The sequence below is a fragment of the Rhipicephalus microplus genome, chromosome 5, assembly GCF_043290135.1.
Source record: "Rhipicephalus microplus isolate Deutch F79 chromosome 5, USDA_Rmic, whole genome shotgun sequence".
Taxonomy (NCBI): domain Eukaryota; kingdom Metazoa; phylum Arthropoda; class Arachnida; order Ixodida; family Ixodidae; genus Rhipicephalus; species Rhipicephalus microplus.
In genome coordinates, this window is record NC_134704.1 from 33,006,520 (window position 1) to 33,024,271 (window position 17,752).

The window sequence follows — 17,752 nt, forward strand, 5'->3', positions numbered from 1 at the left end:
AGCCTAAACATTTATAGGTTTTGACTATCAGGGTACGAGCGGTGAGCGGTGATATCTTTGTGCTCGAACCGCATTTTTTCTCATTCCTTCTACGTCTGCCTCTTTTATTTCTCCCATTTGCCCTCTCCTCACGTAGTGTACCAAACCGGCTACAGCCTGGTTAACCTCCCTGCCTTCTCTTTGCCTTTGTCTCCCTATCTCCGTTCTTGAAGTTAGAAAACCACTCTGATGAAGCATCCCAGTATCGATTGTCATCCCTTCTGCAGATGAACGTCAAAGTGGCGGTAAGAACAATAACAGATAACGGAAATTTTTGCATATGACCTTGCTACCACTGTCTACCGTTCTTCTCCGTAGAAGTGGAAGTCACATAAAAGGTTTTCTTCACAGTAATCTTCACTCTATCGCGATATATAACCGCAGCTCTCGACTTTATTGTAAGCATGGAAGGACAGCCCAAGAAATAAAGGAACACAAGCTTTCTCACGAATAAAAATGTTATCAAAGGACGCGCAACCACTTGGCAAGCTTTTAACACTTTCAACTTAAATCTAAGCAGCAGAGTAAATAAACGTAATGGCTAGTGTAAACAAAAGCGAGTTAAAAAATGCAGCAGCAAAAGCAGCAAGGCACAAGGCGAGGTCCCGAAGTAACGACTTCCTCGCATCCAGTGAACTTTGACCGATAGCTGTCGGTTCGCAGCCCCCAAATCCGGGCAACATTGCTCCTGCTACCGTTCACAGCCGCTTGATGAGGGTTTTCCCACCCACACCCGGCAGAAGGCCTTTCCCGTCCGTTATAAGCTAGATGTTTATTTTCACAGGCCGACAGGGTATAGGTGGGTGGGCTGCCGATGCAAATCGGGGCGCCTCCCCCTCCGAAATGTTGCCCTCGATCCGCCGATTCGCAAATGCTTCCCAAGTGGGAAGGAAGCAGACGGAGGAAATGGGGAAGGGGAGAACAAAAGAAAACTTGCCACTGTGCCCGGAGGATAGGAGGGATGAAGTAGGGGAAGAGGGGATAGCAGAAAGGGAGAGGAGACTAAGGGGTCAGTCGAGGAAGCGCATGGAGTCACCCGCAGCGGGACAGCAGAAAGGAGGAAAGACTGTGAGTGGGGGAGGGCGCTTCCCTTTCCCTCCACCAGATGGCTCAACATGTGCGACCGAGTGGCGCCGCCCGACAGAGCGTTCAAGATGTCTGCCTGGGCCGCTCGGCAGGGAAGCGCCGCTCTCAGGCACCTCGTCGTTCCGGCCTGCTACCTGCAAGTCGTCGGTGAGTAACACTCGTGCACGAAAGCTTAAATCGACCGCGCGGCTGGCCGCGTTAACATCGCGATCCGCTAACGCGCAGGACGAACTTGTCAGAAGCAGGTGAGGTGCAGCTAACTGAGACGCGCGCGCTTACCGCGAAAGCGCTACCCCGAACTCGGAACGATCCGTGCGCGCGGCAGCTTGAAACGGTTTCTCCAATCGGACAGTCGCACTCGCGGTGACGTCACCGGTGATTAGATGCTCGTTTGTATCCGTTATGCAGAACAGGATTGTAATTGGCGTTTGATCTATACTTTTATGATGCCACGCCCACCGCGTCCTCGTGTCGGCGACGGAACGCAGTAAATTATGAATGAAACGCCAACGCGCGGGGCTGACTTATCGACGGGAGGTTCAGCGTCAGGCGCAGCCTATTCGGTCAGTCCAGGGAAAACGTGGTTGGACGAAAATACTTCAGTTAAACACAGTTTATGCTTTCGGAGTGGCTTCACCTTCTACGCGTAAATTTGGGTTCGAATTCTCCTTTCATTTTAATTATAATCTGCTTGTGTACACCCTCGCTGATGATATTTTCAGAATCCGCAGTCTCTCCCGTGTGACGTTACGAGTGATCGTACTCTGAAAACGTTTCGGAAATACTGGCCCTGCAGCTTGTGTAGACCAATTGATTGAGCGTTTTGATCTTGTATTGACCAATTATCATTATTGTGTCTCAGAAGAGATTCATATTTTTTACATCCACCAACGTATTATCACATCTATAATTTTCTGTCATCATCACTGCACGTGCTGCTCACTGTCACTGCAAAATTATGACGGGCAGAAACAGAAAAAAAAAAGATGGACAGCGAATGCGTTCAAACCAACCTATAAAACTGCAACACGCATTAATTGCCCATAAGGCACCTCAGACTTTTTTTTTAGCTGAAAAAGAAAGAATTTGTATAAAGCCATACTTTCTGAATGTTGTCTATCATATTTGTTATTGTGCTGAACGTACGAACTTTCCTAAGGCTTAGAACAGCGCTAAATATGATAAGCACTCGCAGGCCGAAGCAAAAATCAACCTGAAGGTTTCGTTACCCATTTGTTAATAGGATCAGTGCGTTCTATTAGCGGCAATTCACAAAGGTTGACCACCAATCTCATTACATTCTATCGTTGAAAATCAGGCAACAGACATGAACTCAGAGAATATGATAAAATACAGCCAGCTCGTTTACGTCCAATTGTAGCTCTGAGCAAGGTTGTTCCAGTGAGACATCCAGGCACCAAAAATACCACAACGTTCGGCAAAAGCCTTCGATCGGTTTCCGAATGCTGCACGTTTCTTATTCGGCTTTATAGAAAGAGCGGAAATGTATCCGAGTCTGTAAGTGGAGGTTAATAACTGAAGAGAAATACCTCGATTCGACATCAGCTGAGGCCCAGCTTATCTCCATAATTGTTCGAATGGCATTCCTTAAAAAAAAACAATGTCCCATTGCTGGCAGAATGTAGCAATAGAAAGGTTTGGTCCAATAAAACTCCCGTACTTATAATCTGATAGGTCAATACAGCATATCCATATGTATGCGTGTGTCCTTGTTATTGAAACACTTTAGTTCGTTTCAATATTGCACTGCAATTTTCTCTGCACGCTTTGCACTTGCCAAGTGCTTTGTACGTCACTTCCTCTTTTATTGAACCATATGTAGTAGAGAGAGGGAGATGATAAACAACTTTATTGGGGTATTATTTAAGCATCGTCTTCGGTGTGGCCTCCCCCTTACAGCAAACCATAAGCTTTATAGGAATGCTTGCGTGCGTGCCGACAAGCCAACCTGACAAGCAGACATCTCGCCCATCTCTTTCTTTTTATTGAAGTAAAAATAATTGGATCACTTGCCACTTTCTAGCGATGGCTGCACCTTTTCACTCGGTTATCATATGACATAAAATGCAAAATATTTTAACGGTGTTGCATTCGGTGATTTCTGTGTTTTAAAGCCGTTTGTCACAAATTTCCAGCATATCTGTTTTACACAAAAGCAATTTTCAGCTTGGAGCTGCTTCGCGAGTACTCATCGCAAGTGAAAGCTCAACAAACGTTGAGGTTGAGTGTGTTTTGCCTCTCCTACACACATATTTATACATTCTAAAACAGCCGTGACATTACATTTTTTTTGCTTTTCTTCAAAATCAAGGTTATTGCTTGTAATCCTAATCATTTTATTACATATTCGCAGAACAGAATAGCCATAGGCGTGAAGTTTTCTAACTTTCTACGTTTCCCTGTCATTTCATTTCACTTTTCTAAAATAGAACACATTAAACAAGGTTGAGGAATGTCTATAGACACAACAAAAGAAAGAAAGTTTATGCGAAAACTACTCAGTCCTAGGGACATCACCACGGTAGGCGTTAAACACCGTTCGTGGAAATTTCTTTCTGCGGGGCGTCAGTTGCAGCTGCTGCGACCACACCGAGCAACCGACACGCCGCGGCTCGTGGTGCGAGCTCCGCCAGATGTCTTCACTCATGCGCACAGACCGCAATATGTTGGCGCCGGTGAGAACGGAGGTGCTCGAGTGGGGCAGCCAGTCCAGTACAAATATGCACCCGCAAAGCGCCGGATTCCGCACCTGCGTTAGAGCCAATTATGTTCGCACGCTCTCCACAACGAGGACTGCTGGCCGGCCGGCGCGGGACTGATAAGGTGTCCGTCGTATATTCTGACCAGCCGGGTGGAGGACCTCTTGCGTATTCAGACGATGCTAGGCGAGTCGCCTTAATTATTAAAATGAAAGCCATATATATGTCTCACGAGTAAAGGAGCTTTCGAGACTTGGTGAGACCTGACGAGATTTGGTAAGCCCTGACAATACATCACCAAACCTTGTCGGCTGCTTTGGCGTCAACATGATTTGTGCAAAAAAATAAGCTAATAAGGGCTGGTTTAAAATCATGCGACACCCAAGTCCATATGTGTTCAGTTGGTGTAAACTTCAATATAACATGACGACATCAATGGCGCACGTTAAAGAACCCCAGCTGGTCAAAATTTCCGGAGCCCTCCACTACGGCGTCTCTCATAATCAAATGGTGGTTTTAGGACGTTAAACCCCACAAATCAATCAATCAATCATCGACATCAATGGCGTGCCCCTGGGCAGTCGTTGTGACGTATGTATTACGTCATGCTTTTGTTACAACAGGACATCATCATACTACATCGTCGATTGGCCAAAGATGGGCCGATGATGAATGTTCTGACTCCGATAATGGTTTTTTACACAATGTGGGGTGCAAAAAGCTTGCAATGCCTCGGGTCACAGATTCAATACGTAAGGTGCTCCAAGCACCTTACTTGGTTGTGTATTGAATCCATGATCCGAGGTGGGAAGGGGGCGGGTGAATACAGGGCATTCGGATGAAAAAGAAGAAAAAGAACATGGCGTTCGGCTTCCAACCGTCTTGCCAAATGCATGAAGGGCTGTGTGGATTTTTTGTATTACTTGCGTCGTCAATACCGGCTGTTCTCAGTGGAGGACAAGCAACTGAGATAGCCTCAGCTTGAAGCGTAGCGCGATGTCTGCGATAAAATACAGTTGTGAGCAAAAGTTTGGACGTGACTTGCTTTGCGAGCACGGACGTGCGCTTGAAATTGATTGAGTCACTTTCGCTATTGCTGTTTCGTCCTTTTCCTCCGTACTATCGCGCTTACTAGGCATTGCTAACTTCTATCAGCGTTTATGTCAATTTTAAATAAAACTTACCATCCTTAATTTTTCAAAGGCCAATGCAAAATAAAATGGCTAAAGATGAGATCATTACAACTTCCCCAGTTAGGCCACGGCCCTATAGGAAACAAAAAAGTGCAGACGTCCTTCTGGCGTAACTTCAGAACGCGCAATTGAATCAAATTTATGTCCAACGCGGTGGTGCCCTTTCAGGTCGTACGACATGATTTCAGTTGCTATGCCGAAACTGCGAAATGAAAAAAGAAAAGAAAAGAAAAAAAAAAACGCCAGGCCTGCACGGAAGGCGCAGCCCAGTCACAACGAAAGCTAGAAGAGCGACCTTTCAGAGCCTTTTCTAGGCACTCATTGGGTACCTGCTGCAAGCACACTACGGAATTAATAATGAAAATTTCTTGGTAGTTGGCCGGCATTCGTTGTGCTATTTTCGTAATTTTTCTGCGAAGCATGGTATCCGCTAATCACTTGCAAAGAAGTTTGTGCCACTTGTTCATGCAGTGACTGACGACAATGATGCCTGAAGTAGGTATGCGCCGCAGTTAATAGCCGAACAAGAATAAGCATTTGTAATGGGTTGCATAATCGGACGGCCCACTCGTCAATCTATTCGCGTTGTGCGACGACTGGTCGTTCTTTCGCTGTTTTAAAATGCTTCATAAGTCATACAACGTGATTCCTTTCCCAACATCAAGACTGCCTGAGGCAACTTCGCCAACAAATCACAAGCACCAGCGTATCTCAGTGGTAGAGTAATAGGCTGGTACCCAGCAGACGCGTGGTTCGAGCCCAATGTGTCTTCGGTGCTAGGTTTTCGAATTTCGCGCGATGTGGTTACGGACACCGGCGGTGGCAGCGGCGGACAACTGCGCGTGACCCGAGTTGTGTTTTCAAATAAGGGCCAGCATTGGTCTGCGGATAACCGTGCCACAACAATACGTGTGAGATGTAACAGTGGGTTCAGTAAAAAAAAAACAGGGTCAATTTCAACAAAGCTTACTTCATCCTAGAGAGGGCGTTAAGTTATATTGATAGTTTAAAAGAGAGTATTGATACTACGACTGAGCATTTTTTTTCTCAATGGTGTTGCTTATGGTCAGTCAGAAACTGAAGGAATGAGGCGTGAAGTGCTCGATGCTGCGATACCGCGGTTAAAATACTAACGTACAGAAATAATTAATCACGAATCGATAGGGAAGTCTAAGGTGTGGAACATCGAACCACTTCGCTTCTTCGCTATAAGGCATGTGCATGAAGGCGACGTGGCAACAATTTTATTTGAGATCGGAATTCATCTTCCGAGATCAGGTTGCTTTATTTTTTAATTTGTTGCGTTATCTTTTTACCGCATCAACCTATTTCTAAACTGAAAGTAATGTTAGGTGGCACGTGGTCTTTTGCCTTCAAAAAAAAGGAAAAAAACTTAGTTTGATATGCAGTTTGTAATATGGCGATCATAACCTGAGCCTGCTGTTTTAACAATATTTCATGAGGTACAGCACCAGAGCGGCACAATACAGAGGGAGATGCACACACTGAAAGACGCTGACAAAGTGGAGCTATATTTACGTTTACGTTATATAGGCTCCCACACGAAAGCCTTGTTCATAATAAAGGGCAACACAGTGGCCAAAAGTGTAAGAGTCGAAAAAATAAATTAAGTGTTTATCCGTCTTGGTCGGCGTCTCTCAAAGTTTTCAGCAGTTTTTCGTCTCGACCGGAAGAGGTTTCGTCAGACCTGCTACGTCGTGGCAGTAGGCGTGCGCTTCGGTTCTGTAGCTCCCACAGTGCTGTCAAGAAAAGTTTGATTGATTTGTGGGGTTTAACGTCCCAAAACCACTATTTGATTATGAGAGACGCCGTAGTGGAGGGCTCCGGAAATTTTGACCACCTGGTGTTCTTTAACGTGCACCCAAATCTGAGCACACGGGCCTACAGCATTTCCGCCTCCATCGGAAATGCAGCCACCACAGCCGGGATTTGATCCCGCGACCTGCGGGTCAGCAGCCGAGTACCTTAGCCACTAGACTACCGTGGCGGGGCGCTGTGAAGAAAAGTTGTCGCTGAGTGTATAGTTAAAGTAAGTGCTTTATCAGTCGTGTTTCATCGTATTATGATGGTTAGTCGAATTCACGTCATACCCAAGCGATGCCTACGAGTCATGATAAGTGGGCGAATTGGATGACATAAAAAGGAAAGAGAAAATACTAAAAGAAAAAAGCTGGGAGTAAGGAGCGTGCCTGTATTATTTTTCACCGCGGGCGTTGAAAGGATTTTGTCTTGGAAGGGGGGAGAGGGGTTGGGGTTGGGTAAGCGCAGGTGTGGCTTCGGTTTGCAGAGGAGCAAGTCTGCACCCCCCTACCAACGCCCATGGCTATTACTTCTCACGGGGGCATGGGCGAATGAATCCGATGAAGAATGAAACCGATTCCTTTTTTTTTTTTGTGTGAGACAGCGGGCTTGTCAACAATCGGCGGCACAACGCTGCTATGAGTAGAGGAGATGCTCAGACCGAAAAATTCCCGGATATGTATACGAGCATAACTGTACCTGCTACAGCATCTTCGTCCTCACTACCAAAATAAAAAAGGGGGGATCAGTTAGGGAGAGTGACAAGTGCATGGCACGTGACATTGCTACCCCCCCCCCCCCCCCAAAAAAAAATGAGTGGTTGAACACGTAGTTTAATGCGTGCATGTGCATTATCGGCACACCAAGCGCGCCAGACATTCAGAGGCCTTATTCATACAGCTTTTTTGTTGTGAACACGTTTTTTTTTTGCAATTGGCTGTCTAGCACAAAGATCAAATTAAGTATTATGAAATTTCGTAACGTTAAACGCTTTTTGTGAATGCAGACCCGGACTGCACACGTGCCACAGGCGACCATGTAAGCGTGCCTCGTTTAAAAAGTTTACCAAGCATATTATAACGTGTTCAGTATGATCAACACGTTTCTGTGTGCTTAAAACATAGTAGCAGCTTCACACTAGTGGTGTGAAACCTCTCGTTCTACAGACCGGTGAAACGCTTTTTTTTTTCAATGACGAAAGACTTAGGCGCCTCAAGAAAACTGAAAAGTTACGATTGGCAGCCTCGGTGCCAACACGAAGGGATGCGAAAAATCCTCATTATGTGACGATAATCTCATGACGTTACAGGTAACAGAGATTTCGTCATGAAGTCACAATGACATTACGCAACGTGACGTCAGACAATGACGTCATCACGTTGCATGGTCGCTTGGTGAAAGGTGGGCCGATCTCTGAGACAATGGTGCAAAACCGTGGAGATATACAGAGAGCTGCGATGCGTCCAGTTGCGGAAGCAGTGTGAAACCAGGTTAGGTGCAGAGTGCTTTTAGTGGGGGGATGGAAGGATAGGTGCAAAGTCGTGAGAAGAAGGAGTGAGAGAATGAGATAAAAAAAAAGATGTCTTTCGCAGTCGAGTTGTCACAGAATAATGAATAAGGGATCATTCCACTATTCCACTATTCCACTACTTTTCTCTGAATATCCTTCGATCAGCCGCTGGATGACATAAGGAGTCCGGTGACATACATGTCCACATGTGTATCTTCGTCACTGCTTAAAACACAACCTGTAACAACATGATCGCCCTTGTGTATTTCGCGCGGAACGCAAGCCACGTACAAGGAGAACCTGCGAAAATCGAGGAGTCGTTCGTATACACGTCGTCAACAAGCGACGCCTGAACATGGAAAAGTCGTTTCTATGATCCCAACAAGCAAACCGGAAAAAAAAACTTTTTATTCGCTCGCTCACGAAGACCCGGGTCATTGTCTCCTCAAAGGACAACGCTCGCTTGACGTCGCTGGCCTTTCGTGCTTCACCGTGACCGCACCGATCACGCCATCGACGACACCGCAGCCCCTACGCGAGCGCTCGTTGGACTTCGACGGCAAACGCCCAGACATGTTCTTTCCAGGCGATCGAACGGCAATGTCGCGATAAGCGAGTCAGATTCATCGAGCGGAACGAACGGACAGCATTATACAGGCGACGGCTGAGACGTTGACACTCCGTTTGATCTTTATACATCTCTATACTGCAGCGTCGCTTCCCCGACAACTCGCCGGCACAAAAGCACGAAGGAGAAACGAAATCGTACAGTTTGCCGTCATGTGTCACGAGACACGTTAACGGTCGTTCGGCTTCGTGAGAGTCGGGTGGTGGGCGAATACCTCGGATCCTGCTTTCAGCGTGCCGGTCGTTGGCATTGAATGTACCTGTATAATGTTCCGCAAAAGGTCTATCATAACTGGTTGGACAGCACTCGCAAAGATCCGATAGAAACGAGTACGTTCGTGCTTCGTTCCGCCTGTAGTTTGTACCTGTAAAGATCATGTACCACGCCTATATTGGTAGTAGTGTATGCGACGACGCCATTAGATGGCGTTCTATAGCATAAAGTGAGACTTCGCTGGTAAACTGTCCGTTGCCAGATCATCGGGAAGATGATTTTAGAGGGTGCGGCCGACAGTCGATCTCACCCCAAGTTCTTCGACTGACTGACTGCCCGTCGTCACGCTACTTTTCTTAAATCCGTTTCAGTTTGCAATTTGATTTGTCTACTTACTTACATATTTCACGGTGAATACTGATTTTTCTTTTTCTGTAGAACCGAGAGAAACACGGCAGCCCAAACGCTATACACTTCATTCTGTTCATAGCAATTAAATTATAACAGAGCAGAACAGATATATCTGTAATTTATATACTACAGTGTGCAATATTATTCGTCTACTACAAAAAGCCCCATGTTGTTTTCCGTGACTGAAGTACTATGAGATATGAAATTATTAAAACAGTGATTGAAATGCTATTCAACCCAGTTAGTTTGAATTCATATGTTATGTTAAAGTCCATGAAATAAAACTTGACAGATGGAGATGTCAGACAGCTCGAATGAGACGAACATTAAATGTTCTTGAAATCCTCATAACTGCTTTTTCGCGCCACTTATTTACTTTTTATATTGTTGTTAAAAACTTTTGAATACATTCTAGCAAACTGAGACGCACCGATTTCGGGTGAAGTGATGGGAGGATCTAAATCGCATTACAAAATCACTGATGATTTCTTCTTCTGAACCCAAGTAGTGCGTACATGGAGCGAAGTTCAAGAATCCGAGAACTGTGACCTACGCGGTACAAATACTGAATACTATTCATTTATTTAAGATTTTTTTCTCGTTCATTCAGCTTTCTGTTTTGGCTGTGGGCTACATTCGTAAGGTGAATGGAAATATTTATTCATTCAATCACACTGAACGTTTTATTTAGCGGGCACATAACATTTGAAATACTTGAATAAACTTAGACCGGAGGGCAACTAAATTGGCTTGCTTCTAAAAGCGGACACCTGTTACGAGCATTGTTAGACCTTTTTTGTAGTTTTTTTATCATGAAACACTTTATAGCGTTATCTCCAGTGGAAATAGAGTAGTTTCACTCTGTCAAATTTATATGCGTTGTCCAATAACACCTCATACAAACGATTCTATAAAAATGAACCGACGCAGGAACTAGACTTCCTTGCAGATCTTCTCGCTCAATACCCCCCCCCCCAAAAAAAAAACACAAAAAAACAAAAAAACAGGACATTCACAGCGTCCCCTATGCATTCGGTTATTATGACCTTGACTGTTTGTCTGAGAGTTAAAACAATGTGGCACATAACTACTCTGGCAGATGGGGCAAGTATTCTTAACTTAAAACTCAGTACGTAATTTGAACAATGTTGAAGAATGAAGCCCAAATGTGTACCTAGACTCGATGACAACAGTCTTGTTTTTCATTGTTGTCATCGTCGTAGTAGTATTGATTCTGTTCCACTCTTCCCCGCTGTACAAAACGTGGTTTTTTATTGCCCCTATTGACTACTTTACGAGTGTGTAAACTAAACTAACAGCGTTATGGTAGACGCGTACGCATGAAAATGGTAGGGTTGGCGCATTCGACATTTGTGGCGTTATTAATTGACGTCGCAATATACATAATCGAGAAAACATTGGCAAAAGCTCAAGATGGTGGTGCCCTTATGTCATACCGAAAATATTCTATGTGACCGGAGGAATCGCAAGCATTCTGCATTACACTTTGTTATGCTCTGGCGCCGCGAATGGTCTGCTTTTGACTAAGCCACGTACGATGTCATGACGCCCTCACGTGACGTCAGGTTATGTAAAAATGACGTCACAAACTTTCCAGGTATGCGACGTCAGGTTGACGTCTTGTGATGACTTCATCACTTGACCTTTTTTTTTTCATCCCTGCTGGTGCCGCCGACGCCGCCGGACGACAATTTTTACATTTGATGAGGCTTCTCAGAATTTATCCTTTAAAAATAAATGGCAGCATATCGATGGGGTGAATGATGAAGAGTGGGGCGAAGCATCCGTCCGTCCGTTTGTTCTTGCTTCTGTCCGTCCAAGCGTCCGTCTGTGTGACCATCCGTACGTCCATCCACCCGTTCGTGCGTGCGTCTGTTCGTGCGTCCGCACGTCCGTCTGTGCGTCCGTCCCTGCGTTCGTACATGCATCCGCCCCTGCGTCCGTCCATGCGTCCATCCGTTCGTGCAGCCATCCGTGCGTCCGTCCATGCATCTGTCTGTGTGTCCGTTCGTCCATCTATTCAACACTTTAAGTACCACCATCTCGCATATTTTCATCACATATTCCCCATATAGAAGCACCGCCATCCAGCGGACATTCCAAGGACTGAACGAGAGGTGGCACACGCACACTTTCTTATGGCTTGTGCTTCGTGTCTACTTCTCACCTTTAACCACTACGAGTTCATGGTATATACTAGTTCACTGTATTCATGGCACCGCGGCCCGACGCTCGCTAAACCTTTCTAAAACCTAGCAGGTTACGCCCAGCAAGTATAACGTATACCAACCCTTTCTTGTCAGATAGTGCTCAATGTACATGCCAATGGCTGCTAATGGGGAATGAGAGACAGGAGAATTCGGCTTTTAGTTAACGCGCACGCTGCAATTTTTTTTTATTTTTGAACAACGCACATGAGAAACCTCCCACCGGCACCACCTTGTAGGTCAAAACGTAAGACTACTTACACACTACGACTACGACTACTATTACGAGGGACGAGCGGGTGCCGCTTTAAGGAGCTTCGCCCCTAAAATACAGAGCTGGAAATCAAAATAGGACTCAATTTATCTGCCCTTAAAATGAAAGTATTGGTAGCTTAAACTGACTAGACACAAGAGTGCCCAATTAAGTTGTGTCCCCTTAGGTTGCGCTCCCAATACCAACTAGCCCACCTATCAACCCTTCTACAATTTATCTGCAATGAAAGAATGACAAAAAGTGGTGCAATACACAGCCGATACGCATTTGATCGTTATTAGAATTAGTTCCGTCTCCATTCGCTATACGATCTGCTTGCACGGCACGCGGCTTTCGTGGTGGTAGGCCAAGCGTGGTGTCCACTGATAGCGGAGACGGAAGGTTTCAAGAGAGGAGTCACTTGCTGACGCGAGCACATTCTTATTGGAGAGTCGTGAGAAGGGTGGCGATCGGACACATCTGAAACAGGAACATGCCCTTCATTTGCATCGCAAAAAAGGAGCGAATGCGGTGAGGAGTTTTTGATATGGACTGCTCGCTTCCAAACGTGACCGGCGTGTGAAGCGCGTTCTGGTGGCGAGATGTTTCCACAAATGAACGAGACTAACATTTTTTCCCTTACTTCCTAAGCCAGTATTGACCCTTGAAGTAATAGTATTGATTCGCTTTGTACGTGTGTGTGTGTGCGCGTGTGCGTGTGTGTGTGTGCGTGTCTGTGTGTGTGTGCGCGCGCGCGCGTGTGTGTGTGTGTGTGTGTGTGTGTGTGTGTGTGTGTGTGTGTGTGTGTGTGTGTGTGCGGAACAGCAATTATATGATTTATTTGCAGCTGTTTTGTTTCTTTGTGTTAACAAGTTTTACTTAACGCTTCCATCACCTCATTTATCTTTTCATTTACCTTGTATTACCAGTATTACTCGTTCTTTATGCTCCCAGAGGTCTGTAACCTTTGTAAAAACGCACTTTATTTCTGTGAGTGCTTTATCATTTACATGGCTGGATGATAATGATATGCGATTTCATTTCACTGTTCTCCTTTAGTTGTTCATTCATTTCTTTCCCTTTTTGTTTGAGTCCATACAACTTCATAGTCATAGTGTCACGGTAACACCTCAAAAAGGAACTAGTCCAGTCTCTAATATTACTAAAACGTAAGCTTCAATTGAATGGTCGAACAACCCGAAGGCCAAAATGGAAACGATTTATTGGACTGTACGCCATAAACTTGTCTCAATGCAGAATTAGAAACAAAACTACGCAAAGGTGCTCTAAGCTGTGGGTGTAGTCGATTGTGGTTTACTTGTAATACGATTAATGTTCGGATACGATCATCCACAGAGACCAATTACGATTACAGTTAGGATCGATTGCTTTGACAGTGAAGTAAAAAAAACATTTAAAACAGAAATGTTATACCTGCTCCTAGATACCGTGGTCCAAATTATTTTTTAATATATTTATTGAAACCTGGAAGGCGCTTTAGTACACGTTGACTAATACAAGAAAAATACGGCAAGACCTCGCGTTCACCGTATACACAACACAACACACCCGAAACACATCACTACAAAGCTCACCCTAACGAACACAACGCGATCAAAGAATACATGCGAGGCCCACTCGTAAGCTGTGATTAGGACGTACGCGCATTGATTGATATGTGGGGTTTAACGTCCCAAAACCACTATATGATTATGAGAGACGCCGTAGTGGAGAGCTCCGGAAATTTAGACCACCTGGGGTTCTTTAACGCGCACCCAAATCTGAGCACACGGGCCTACAACATTTCGCCTCCATCGGAAATGCAGCCGCCGCAGCCGGGATTCGAACCCGCGCCCTGCGGGTCAGCAGCCGAGTACCTTAGCCACTAGACCACCGCGGCGGGGCGACATACGCGCATGCACGCTTAAACACGAGAATAATAATACACATGCTGAATGAAACAAGGTGGGCACTGTAGGTTCGCACCACACAGAAAGCTATACCTAATCTTACGCAGAACCCACGCTACGTAATCCTACTCGGAACCCAACAAATGTAACGCAAAGAAAGGATCCCATACTTTTGCAGTGAACAAGTATACGAATGATGATGATGATGTTGATAATAATAATAATAATAATATTATATTGGGTTGTACGTCTCAAAGCCATGATGTGACTATGGGGAAGGCCGTAGTGCGGGGCTCAGGTAAGTTAGGCCATTTAGTGATCTTCATGGTGCGCTGACACAGCATAGTACATGGGCCTCCAGCATTACATTCACATCAAAATGCGACCCATGCAGCCGGCATCGAACCTGCGACCTTCGCGTCAGCAGCCGGACACCGTATAACCACTGCTCCACCTCGGTGAAACCAATAATCGTTCGCCTTATGCGCATTCAAATGCCCAGCGTTGGTTCACACAAAAATTGGGCAGCCCCCTCCCCCCTCAATACTAACCACTGGTTAACTTAAAAAAAGTGGACACACAGCTGGTAAACAGCAATTAAGATTTGTGTTGGCAGACGTAAGCAGTTATTGAGAAAGACTCTAATAAACCACCAAGATTAACACAGTCCTTCACACTCGGGGACATGCGTTTCCAGCTTCTCATTGTCAACCAAGGACGAAAAGTTTAACCAAAACGAAGAGCTTTTGTGGGTATTAACAATAAATTACAACTAAGCAAATCATAATGGCAGTGGAGCTTTGTAATGTGTAAGTAGATTAACTTATTCCAGACTTCATGATTAATGTGTTGTCGCGAGTGTTGTGAATCACACAATTTTCCACATACCTAATGGTGAGCTCGCTTCAGCGTCCGGTCTCAATTATTATCTATTTTGCCTCAATGTGATGTCACTGCCCTTTCATATAAGTGATGCACCTTCGTTTTTCTCTCCTATGTTCTGTTTCATCGCATAACCGTTTTTTTTTCTTTATATGACAGCAGAAGCGACACACGTCTGTTTATTCTCATTTTCCCTCTCCTCGCATCGCTCTCTTATTCCTGTATTTTGTCATGGCGCTTTTACCAGCGTGCTTGACTGTTCCATCATCTCACATCTCTTTCTCTTTTGCATTGTTGTTGTTTTCTTTAACACTCGCTTGTTTCTCCGCCCAGCAATCCTTTGTTTTCCCATCGATCAAACCAAGCGGCGGGAGAGCCTATACCTCTAAGCCCACGCCGCTTCCGATGAGAAACATCGTAATGGCGGCGAAGGCCTAAGTAAACACAAAACCTCCGCAGAAACTGACCGATGGCCAGCAGGGAAACTGCAGCCGATCAGCAGCCCCAAATCGCCCACCGTGTGTACAAGCAGTGTCAACAGGAATGACCTGTAACGCCACGCCAATAGCACCCGCTTGTATACCGCACCGGTGACGCCCGTGCCTGAAATAGCCCGACGTATAAACATCATAGTGACATTCGATATCGACTTAATCAAAAATTGTGAAACGACTGCATTACTTGTCGACAGTTTGGTGAAGGCCAACTCCTTTTGTGGTCTTATTTTTTATCTGAAGATAATGACTTCGGTAGACTAAACAAGTCACCTTCCCGGATACGTTCCTTTAAATAAGTCACAGCATATCCACGGAATGAATGATGATTGGTGGGACGAAGCGTTAGTGAGTCCATCCGTACTTCGGTTTGTCTTATCGTTCTTGCTTGCGTCCGTCCGTGTCTCCGTCCATCCGTGTGATCGTCGGTGCGTCCATCCGTCCATGCGCCCATCCATGCGTCCGTTCGTTCATTTGTCTGCCTGTCTGTCCGTCCGTCCATGCGTCTATTCGTGCAGCCGTCCCTCTGTCTGTCCGTCCGTCCATTCGTCCACCCCTCTGTCTGTCTGTCTGTCTGTCTGTCTGTCTGTCTGTCTGTCTGTCTGTCTGTCTGTTTGTCTGTCTGTCTGTCTGTTCGTCCGTTCATCCATGCGCCCTTTAGTCTCCGTGTCCATCTGCATGCCCATCCGTCCGTCCGTCTATCTAGAGAACACTCCTAGTACCGCCATCTCACCTCTTTTCATCATGTATTATTCATACTCGTACCGCCATCCAACGGACATTCCAAGGACCGTTCTCTCGGGTATGTGCCACCGGTGGTTACGCACAACAACAAGGGACGCTCAAGCCACGCCATAAGAAGCTTCACCCCTAAAAAAAAAAACTCAAACGAACAAAAACAAGTGCCCTCACCAGTGCACTGCGCTACCCCGCGAAACCCCCAGAACTACACTGGACACTGTTCTCTGATCCAATGGACTATTTTGAGTGATTCCAAGGCGGCACTGCAATCGCTTCTATCACCTTTATGCTGTAGCTCGCACGAACAACGGGTGTTCGAGATTGCAGAAGAAACACGCCATTTAACTGAGAAATGAGATAAAACTGCCTTTATTTGGATTCCAAGTCATTGTGAAATAATTGAAAATAAACGAGCCGATCGAGCTGTTCGTTTTGCCTATACTTAAAGCAATCAAATATCAATTTCCCCTCTCCAAAGCTGACGTTGCACGGAAGCTCCGCATGCTTGGTCGCGAATGCACCACGTCGCAATAGAATGAACCACATTTCACACACGCAAAATTATGTACCCTAGACCTAATTCTCAGTCTTCGAATTTCTCCAGGCTTTTGACGAGGTGACGCTACCATGCTGTGCAGGTTATGGTCGGGTGTCGCATTTACCAATGCGTACGCGTTCCGCATAAATAGGAATGGCCGACACCGCAGCCTGTGAGCATTGCCGCAGTGACGAAACAACTAGGCATGTTTTGTGCAGATGCCCACAGTACTACTCACATAGACAGTCACTCTGCAATGCACTAGACCAACTGGACAACCAGACTCTTTCGGAAGAAAGAATCCTGCGCTACCGACAGGACTTTATGTCGCAGAAGAAGGCTGTGAACGCGCTCCTGCGCTTCTTGCGTTCAACTGGCCTGTCCAAACGACTGTGATCGGAACGCCGTGAATGTGTGCACATGTGAATTTTTTTCTGGTTTATTTTATATCTCTCTATCTCTATCCTCTTTCCGACCCTTACATGTCGTTTAGGAACAGGAAAGTTCAAAAGAACAAGTATATAGCTACTTGAAAGGGCATGCTTTGCTCAAAAACTCAATGAAATTATCACAATACTGCGATGTCACGAGTTTCTCTCTTTTAAGCTGAAGCGCCTGGTTAAAATTCAGTACACAACCTCATTTATGGTTCTGCTTTCGTTCACTAATGGCAGCTCGCACGCTGATTTAAGCGGAATGGACGACAATGCGTTCGTAGAAGAAAGCTTAGTGCGACCATGTGCCAGACCTTAAATAGAACAAAGACCTGAAGTCCTGCTGCACATTGTCACTGACAACTGGGGTTGTGTGATTTGCTTCACAGTGAAGGCTATCTTGTGTGACATCACATATTATTCAGCTCTTGTACCTCCCAGTATACCCTTTCGCCAGTGTAAGTTAGCAAACCAGGTGCGCAGGGGACCTACAAATAAACGGTGATACGTAAAAAGAAGGTCGCAGACTGCTGACCCCTCGCAAGCAGTAATCTCATCCTATCTCCCACTCTCATCAAAAAACACGCGCGCATTTTGCACAGTACATAAGCCAAACCAGAATTTTAAACTTTGCATTTAAGCGTGAACGCC

General features: G+C 45.5%; 1 non-coding gene across 1 annotated transcript in view; it reads left to right on the forward strand.

The window, feature by feature from the left end:
• Nucleotides 1–1,144: 1,144 nt before the first annotated feature.
• The window catches only part of LOC119173928 (uncharacterized), a 42,024-nt gene continuing 25,416 nt past the window's right edge, over nt 1,145–17,752 (forward strand). Inside the window, exon 1 of the transcript XR_012895321.1 lies at nt 1,145–1,272. This is a non-coding gene — a transcript (uncharacterized LOC119173928). The remainder of the gene's footprint in view (nt 1,273–17,752) is intronic.